The sequence below is a fragment of the Sorex araneus genome, chromosome X (assembly GCF_027595985.1).
Source record: "Sorex araneus isolate mSorAra2 chromosome X, mSorAra2.pri, whole genome shotgun sequence".
Classification (NCBI taxonomy): Eukaryota; Metazoa; Chordata; class Mammalia; order Eulipotyphla; family Soricidae; genus Sorex; species Sorex araneus.
In genome coordinates this window covers 129,041,289-129,050,695 of record NC_073313.1, presented here as the reverse complement: position 1 = coordinate 129,050,695, position 9,407 = coordinate 129,041,289, and positions in this window count along the sequence as shown.

Here is a 9,407-nt window from a genome sequence, read left to right as displayed (position 1 = left end):
TATAGGTACAGGTGTCATTTCTACTGTGCTTTTTTGCATCCTCGGGATATATTCCCAGAAGTGGTATTGCGGGGTCATATGGAAGCTCAATTTCTAGTTTTTGAAGGACTATTCCGAATATGAGAAATGGTTATTAATTTTTTAATTTAGACACCAATATTAAAATGTTATAGCAGATAGTTACTTAGAGGAAAGTATTTGTAAAGAAATGAAATCCTTAGTAAAATTTGTTATCTCACTAACACTGTTTTGTGAAGATTTATGCCTTCTTTGTATTGTAGTCTTCAAGGCCAAAATATTTGTTTACTGTTGGAAAAGTACTTTACAGTCAAATTGCTTAATACCTAGAAAAATTAATATTACTTGAAAACTTTCAACAAAATAAATTTGAAATCCTAACTTAAAGTGTATTAAATTTCCTCAAAAAATACTCTAAGCACTAAACTGACGTGAAATATTTTCACTGAACTCCTCCCCCCCTTTTAAATAGCATATGTCTTCTCAAGTTAAATTGCATGGGAGCTTGGAACTCTCCTGTTGAAGGGTATACTTTTTCAATATGCTGCTATAATGCTAGGACTGCAATCTCTCTCTGAGGAGTATAAGGGAAGTCAAGTGGTTGCCATCTGTATAGTCTCATTTCAAATGACAGAAATAAGTCGGTTCAGAGGCAGAAAGAGAAAATTATGAATGTCGAACAAATCTAATTCTGCAGTTCTTTTCAGCTCTGATGCTCAAGAAATTATTCAAAACATTTGATTACCTTGTCATTGCACACCTTGTGAGCTGGTTTGATTTTAGGCATTACAATTATACCTGATAAACAGAACCATTTGCCTTGCAGAAGAGCAGTTTAAATTTAAAGACCTCTTCATCACAGCCCTGAAACTTCATTATACATCATCTCCTGACACAAGCTCACTCTACTATGCTTGAGGCTGCATCGAAAGCTGCAGCAAAACCCTTACTGCAGACTGCTTTCACTAGCACATCTTACAGACAGCATTAACTTGATAAGTTGTGGCATATACAGGAATGTTTGAGAAGAGAGATTAAATCCTCGTGGGAATAGGAATTTAAGGGGGGAAAAGTGATTTAGTAAAAGAAATTTGCATGCAAAATAGCAGAACTGAACAGATATTTAGCTCTTTCACAGAACTTCGAGTTTTGTATCAAGGTCAAGTCAAAAGTATGAGATCGATTATGATAGATATTTTAAGTCTTTTAATATTTGGAGAAGCTTAAATTTTAAGAGAAGCGCTGTAGCACTGTAGCTCCGTCGTCCCATTGTTCATCTATTTGCTTTAGCAGGTACCAGTAACGTCTCCAATATGAGACTTGTTATTACTGTTTTTGGCATATCTGTCATGTGGACAGGATACACTCAGCTTACTGGGCTGTCTGAGAGGGACATAGGAATCGAACCCGGGTTGGCCTCATGCAAGGCAAACCCCCTACCCGCTGTGCTATCGCTCCAAAATTTAAAGAGAAACGACTAGAAATTTATCTCTTCTATATGTCACAAGTACATAAATATTCTTCCTTTAAAAATAAAGATTTTTCCACCATGAAATGATACTCTTCTATCGTAAATATTTTAAACATATTTCTCCTTTGATCTGCTTTCAACAATTGAGCTATATTAGAACACACAATTTAAATTTAACAACAGGCTAATTAAATCAGCAATAGGCATGTATCATGATTAATTTAATCAATGTCAGCATTTCAAATTTTAATGTAATATCCAAGGTAATGATTTCAGAAACAGAGAGCAAGCAAGATCCTTAATGTGTATTATGACATTTATAAAATGTTAATGGTGTGAAAAAGAGGAATAAAAGGAAAATGAGCTATTAAAGACAAGAATGTCAACTTCATGAAGTGGTTCAAGATTAGCATTTTATAAAAAAATGAAGTAATTTTATTGTTATTTTAGAATTCTCAGAAGAGTACACTGGTCTCTAACTCAGAAGTATTTAGTGATGTTTTCTCTGATTTATATTTTCTCTTTGCTTAACATTTACCTATCTGAAAAAACATTTGTAATAATTACAAGTTTTATCTATCATTACCTTACTCACCTGTTATAGCCTCAAAATATTTCTTCTATTCAGTGGCATAATTATTTCTTCCAAGACTCTAGTTATCAAAGTCTTAAGTTGTTTCCTGGGTTGTGTGGGAACTATTAGGTCACTGCTATCAAAATACGTATTCAATGGAAGTTTTTTTAATACAGTAAAATGTACTTAGCTTCTGAAATTTCAGCATTATTATTTTATCTATCTGGCATGGCGTTTTTCGTTTTTTTTTTTTTTTTTTTTTGCTTTTTGGGTCACACCTGGCGATGCACAGGGGTTACTCCTGGCTTTGCACTCAGGAATCACCCCTGGCGGTGCTCAGGGGACCATATGGGATGCTGGGATTCGAACTCGGGTCGGCCGCATGCAAGGCAAATGCCCTACCCACTGTGCTATTGCTCCAGCCCCTGGCATGGCGTTTTTATCAATATATCTTGGAGTATATATCTTAATATATTGCAAATACTAAAATTGTGCACAAAATATTGACTATTTTTGAGTTTTAAAAAGTCAATTTCAACATAGCTCAATTCAGATATTTGCAAACTATTTAGACATAGCCTCTGCCATGTAAGCAGCCCAACCTCATAATTAATATTGGAAGAGATGCTAAGCTAAGCTGCTGAAGCTCACAAGTACACCAGTCTTTGGGCTAAAAACTCTGGGGCCCCACTGGAGGGAAGTAGGCCGAGTCACCACCCCTGCCAAAATCCAGGCAGATGCACCCACACCCCACAGCTGCCGCCATATAAATAGGCCAGCTTGACTGCCCCTTGACTAATCTCTGAAGAGAGGCCAAGCTGACGAAGCTTTCAGGTACACCGGGTTTCAGGTAGAAAATGCAGAGTCCTTCTCTGTGAACTCAGTGCACCCACCCAAGCATGCCAATTGTGAGTAAAAGTGCGCAAGGCATTCAGTGGATGAGAACTGGCTTCTAGGCCCCCCCACCATAGGAACAAAGAGATGGGGACTCAGATAGATGGTGAAAATAGCCCTTTAATTCTGGAACCAAGTAGCCTTTATACAATATCTGAGGGGGGTTGAGGTACATGACTGCACATCGGTGTGATTGATAATTTACAGAGGTAAAGAATTTGGATGAAGGCAATTATTTTGGGGGGATTAACTCAAGGAGACACTCTGTCTCTCAGGGGCTATACAGAGAATTTCACCCAGGGGCAACAAGCATTATATTACTTTGCTCTGTCCCTTATTGCTAGTGCATATTAAACAATTGAGTTTACTTCTTATTAATACTTGTAGTTATTTGGATAAACATAGCAAAAGACATAGATTCCAAAACTTAGTTCTCTGGGTTCCAGGGCCAAGGCTTTTACTGTAAATCCCAGAGTAAGTCCTCAGGCTGGTTCAGCTTTTCCTACCTCACGGAGTCCTGTCTGTTAAGATATAATGGCTTGCATCAAGACCATGCTTTATGCTTCAGACTGTCCCATTTCGATGCCAGGGTATCTTTGCTGCTTTCCCTGGATCCATCCAATCCCTTGTCAGGACTTTCCTTTTTCAGACTTAGGAACTATGGCAATTGAAGCCTGAATCAATAATTATGAAGAATGCCCTTGAGTAGATTGAGTAGATATATTTCAGAGTCTAACTCCCAAATATTAAGTGCATAACATCGATGGTTTTTCTGTGTGTAGACAAAGAATGTTGTTCTATAGTAAAATATGAAAAAGTTATAAGGGACATATAAAGCAAGTAATTCAGTACAGACTAAAAGTCCAGAATCATCAGAAGGTTTGACTTTATAAGTAACCAAAACTGACTTGGGGAATCTAGTAGCTAACAGAAGGAGAAGTAAAGCACAAAGAAAAGTTTAAATATAAGTCTTTAGGACTGCATCTAAAAGCACTGTAAGCTTCTGGAGGTGGGAGGAGGAGGATAAGAGGGGGCAATTCACCAATGAAGCCTGAAACACTTAGGATTATTATACCATTCTCAGAGTGAGGGAAGGGAGTTTCCTACGCAGGAAGACCCAGAAGCCACACCCACATCCCACAGCTATGTAAAGGGCCCAACATCACTGCTGGTGACTAACCTTGGAAGAAAGGCCAAGCCAATGAAACTCATAGGTACACCAGTCCTTGGACTGAAAACTCTGTGGCCTGTTCAAGAATAATCCCAGTTCTACGGATCTTGGAGCTCTTGGAACACATGGCTGTATAGATGGCACCTTGACACCTCCAAATTCCGCAAAACTGACAACCCAATAAGAACACAGAAAATTAGATGGGAAAGTAGGATAAAAATCAACTAAGTTCACTAGGCAAAATCAATAACACAATTTTTAAAAGACATAAATAAAATGCTGTTGAAATATATGGAGGGTAATAAAACCACCTCCACTCTTGATAGTTAAAGCATCCTAGGTGGAAAAGGCTTCTCTCTCTCCAATATCAAAGTATATTATAAAGCTATAGTAATCAATTCAATGTGGTATTATAAAAAATATATTCTTGAACAATGGAATAGGATTGAGATTCAAAAGACAGATCCTCAGGTATAAGAACAATTAATCTCAAGTAAACAGTACAAAGTGTAGCAAGGAAAGCCTCTTCACTAAAGTGATTTGAAACTGGGTGACCACATGCAAAAAACCCAGCTCACAGCCCTTTTTAAAAGCATACACCAAATTCATATAAAATAAATTCAAGATATTGGTAATTGCTCTAAATAATATATTATACTGAGGAAAACATAAGTATAATACTTCATGACATTAAATAGGAGGTATCTTTAATGATTCAATGCAATTGGCCAAGCAAACAATTGGAACTACATCAAATGAAGGAGTTTCTTCAACAAAAAGGAAATAATGACCAGAAAAAAAGACCCCCTAAAAAATGACAGAAAATACTTGGCCACCAATTATTGGACAAAAGGTTATTAAATAATATATAATAAAATAAATAATTGTATATATACACAAAGAGAAGAAATACAAAAGCTTCCTGAAAGTATAAATACAAGGGTTAAAGAGATAATACGGAGAGTAGGGTGCTTGCTTTCCATGTTGTCAATGTGGGTTTGATCCATATCACCCCATTTGGGTCAAATACCACCAGGAATAATCCCATAGCTAAGAGCCTGGATTAATCCCTGAGCACCTTCAGGTGTGGGATTAATTAAACAAACATGTCCCCTCCATGAAAGAGAGACATACAGATAGCCAAAATGAAAAAATGCTCCACATAACACTTCATTAAGGAAATGCAAATCAAAACAACAATGGTAAAACATCTTACACCAGTGAAACCATAATATATAAAAAAATAACAGAAAAGAACAGTGTTGGCATAGATATGGGGGGAAGGGAACCTTATTCACAGCTGTTTGTTACATCTCCTCTTCCAGTATTTTTGGAAAACAATATGGATCCTTTTCAAAACACTAGGAATTGAGTTCCCATATACTCCAGAATTTCCATTTCTTGGCATCTATCCCAAAGGCCCAAAATCTATTCACAGAAGACAGTTGTTTGTTGCAGTACTATTCACAATAGTCAAAATCTTGAAACAACCAAAGTGTCCTAGAAAACATGACAGGACAAGGGAACTATGGTACATAAAAGATAAAATCATGCAATTTATTGCTATGTATATGAATGTGGAGAATACTGGGTGCTGTGTGAAGCCTAAAGGAGGAGAGATGCAGAATGATCTCTCTTATATGTGGGTAATGAGGAAACATATTAGGACAATATAAAATTTCCAAATGGGGGCTGGAGTGATAGCACAGCAGGCAGGGCGTTTGCCTTGCATGCGGCCAACCCGGGTTCGATTCTCAGCATCCCACCATATGGTCCCCCAAGCAACACCAGGAGTAATTCCTGAGTGCATGAGACAGGAGTAACCCCTGTGCAATGCCGGTGTGACCCAAAAAGAAAAAAAATTCCAAATGGAACAAATAATGAAAATTGGTATTTAGTAGAAAACTTAATCTGTGGTGGGGTAAGGAGCTGATGGAATTGAGGACACTTGGACAATGGTGGAGGAAAGCAGAAACTTTGGTAAAGTGTGCGATACTGGAAAGTTTTATGCAGGCAAACCTATCATCAACAGTTTTGTAAATAACATGGAGTCTAATAAAAAATTATTAACTTTTTAAAAAAAATTTTATTGAATCACCATGTGAAAAGTTACAAAAGATTTCAGGCCTAAGTCTCAGTCATACAATGCTCAAACACCCATCCCTTCACCAGTGCCCATGTTCTACCACAAGGAACCCCACTATACCTCCCACCCCACCCCAGCCCCCGCCTGTGTAGCTGATAATTTTCACCTTACTTTCTCTTTACTTTGATTACATTCAATATTTCAACATAAAACTACTATTATTATTTGGAATTTCCCCCCCCCAAATAGAATCTGCTGAAAAGGCAGCATTTGACAATTTCTTTTCCCTTGCTGAGAATGAAGTTTTGGATTTCTGTATTTTAGTAGCTAAGTCCAGGGAAACTTCTGCCAAAAATTGCATCATTGCAAGCTCGTACCTCTGTTTAGTGGGCCTTATAAGATGCCACCTCCCCTGAAAAGAAAAGCCAAGAGAGAAAAACCTTTCCCCTCCTGGGGCGGCATGGGGCTGTGGCTTAGTTCACGGTCTGGAGGCATTTCTGCAAGAAGCTGCTAGTGCTGAAAGTAGTTAGATGGCCTCTGGGATCATGGGCGTTCAGCGACAGAGGGGCCACACATGTGCCAAAATTATTAACTTTTAAGAATTGTGTTTACACATGTTTACAAAAGCTGCAACCACTAGAATTTTGTAATGTACCTGTCAAGTTGACAAGACAGAGGATGGGGCAGGGGGTTGGGATGGGGATGGAATATAAGAACACTGGTGGAGGGAAGTTTATATTGGTGGTGGGATAATGTGTGATAAAATATTATATTCCTAAAACCCAATTATCGATAACTTTGTAAATCACAGATTTTAACTAAATTTAAAATAAAATAAAATTACAGTAGTATAATTTTACAAGGAAAAACCTCCAACCCCATCAAAAAATGGGGAGAAGAAATGAAAAGAAACTTCATAAAAAAGAAATACAAATTGCCAAAAGGCACGTGAAAAAATGTTCTACATAGATAATCATCAGTGCGATGAAAATCAAAACAACAATGTGATATCATCTCACACACCACAGAGACTGACACACATCAAAAAGAACAAGAACAACCAGTGCTGGCGCAAATCGGGAGAAAGGGAGTCTCTTTCACTGTTAGTGGAAACACCAAATGGTTCAGCCTTTTTGGAAAACAGTATGGGCATTTCTTCAAAAAGTAGATATTGAGTTTCCATATGACCCTGCAAGACCAATTCTGGGAATATATCCCGAGGGTGCAGAAAAGCACAGTAGAAATGACATCTGCCCCTGTATGTTCATTGCAGCACTGTTCACAATAGTCAGAATCTGGAAAAAATCTGAGTGCCTGAGAACAGACGACTGGTTAAAGAAACCATGGTACATCTTCACAATGGAGTACTATGCAGCTGTTAGGAGAGATGAAGTCCTGATATTTGTTTATAAGTGGATGGACATAAAGAGTATCATACTAAGTGAAATGAGTCAGAAAGAGAGGGACAAATATAGAATCACTGTACTCATTTGTGCAATATAAAATAACATGAGACTGACACCCAAGAATGAAAGAGACAAGGGCAAGGAATATCACTCCATGGTTTGAGCTGGGATAGAAGGCAGCTGGAATAAAGAAGGGATCACTAAGTTAATGATGGTTGGAGGAATCGTTCGGGATGGGAGATGTGTGCTGAAAATAAAGGACCAAGCGTTATAGCCTTTTAGTATCTGTACTGCAAACCATAATGCCCCAAAGTAGAGAAAGTATGGGGAAATTGTCTGCCATAGATGCACGGGAGGGTGGAAAGGTGGGGATACTGGGGACATGGTGGTAGAAAATGTGCACTGGCGGAGGGATGGGTCTTCAATCATTTTATGACTGAAACTCAAAGTGAAAGTTTTGTAACTGTTTCTCACAGTGACTCAACAAAAACATAAACTAAAATTGTGATTATAGTAAGGGATTATCAGGGAAATTCAAATGAAAATGGCATAGAGGTATAAAATCATATAGGTTTGTATGTCCTATATCAAAAAGAACAGAAGTACATAGGGGCAGAGTGATAGTACAGAATGTAGAGCATTTGCCTTGCACTTGGCCAACTTGAGTTCAATCCCCAGCATCCCATATGGATCTCTGAGCTCATCAGGAGTAAATCCTGATTGCAGTGCCAGGAGTAATCCCTGAGTTTCACAGGGCATGGTCCAAAGAAGTTAAAATTTAAAATATCAGAAACAAAAAGTGCTAGAAGGAATGTAGTTGAAAAGATATATTTATTCACTTTAGGACTATAAAACTGGTTCAGAATCTATGGAATACAATGTGGAGACACCCAAAGTGCCAAATAACAATAAGAGGTTAACAAATTTTTTAATTGAATCACCATGAATTACAAAGTTACAAAGATATTTATGATTGAGTTTCAGATATATATTGTTAAAATACTAATCTTTCATCAGTGCCCACGACCCTTCACCAATGTCCCCAGTTTCCCTCCTGCCTCCCAGTGTGCCTCTGTTACAGGCACTTTTTCCCCTTCCCCACTGTCCTAGTGTTCCCTTTTCTAGCTTAACCCCTCTCCACACCTGTCGAGGTGGCAAGCTTTCTAATGACGCCAATTCTCATTCTTTTCATTTCTCTTTCCATCAAGCATTTGATATTTCCCTATAAATATCCTGTATATTACAAATATGAGAGAGGACAAAGAATTTGTGGTAAAATGGAATACTATTCAGCAATAAGAAAAAATGAAAATGTGATTTATCATCAGAGAGATGGAAATCAAAACAACAATGAGATATCACCTTACATCACAGATGTAATTGTGTAACACAAATTGCCAAAAGGCACGTGAAAAAATGCTCTACATAGATAATCATCAGTGCGATGAAAATCAAAACAACAATGTGATATCATCTCACACACCACAGACTGGCACACATCAAGAAGAATAAGAACAACCAATGCTGGTGCGGATGTGGGGAGAAAGGGATTCTCATCATTGTAGGTGGGAATGCTGACTGGTTCAGCCTTTATGGAAAACAATATGGGCATTCCTCAACAAGCTAGAAATTGAGTTTCCATATGACCCAGAAATACCACTTCTGGGGCTGCTTTCCACCCAGATGAGACCCTGAGAGGCCACACACAAACGGCTACTCCATTCTTGAGCAACCATGATCCCAGAGGCCCACTAACTACATTCGGTACCCAGAGGCTTCTTGCAGAA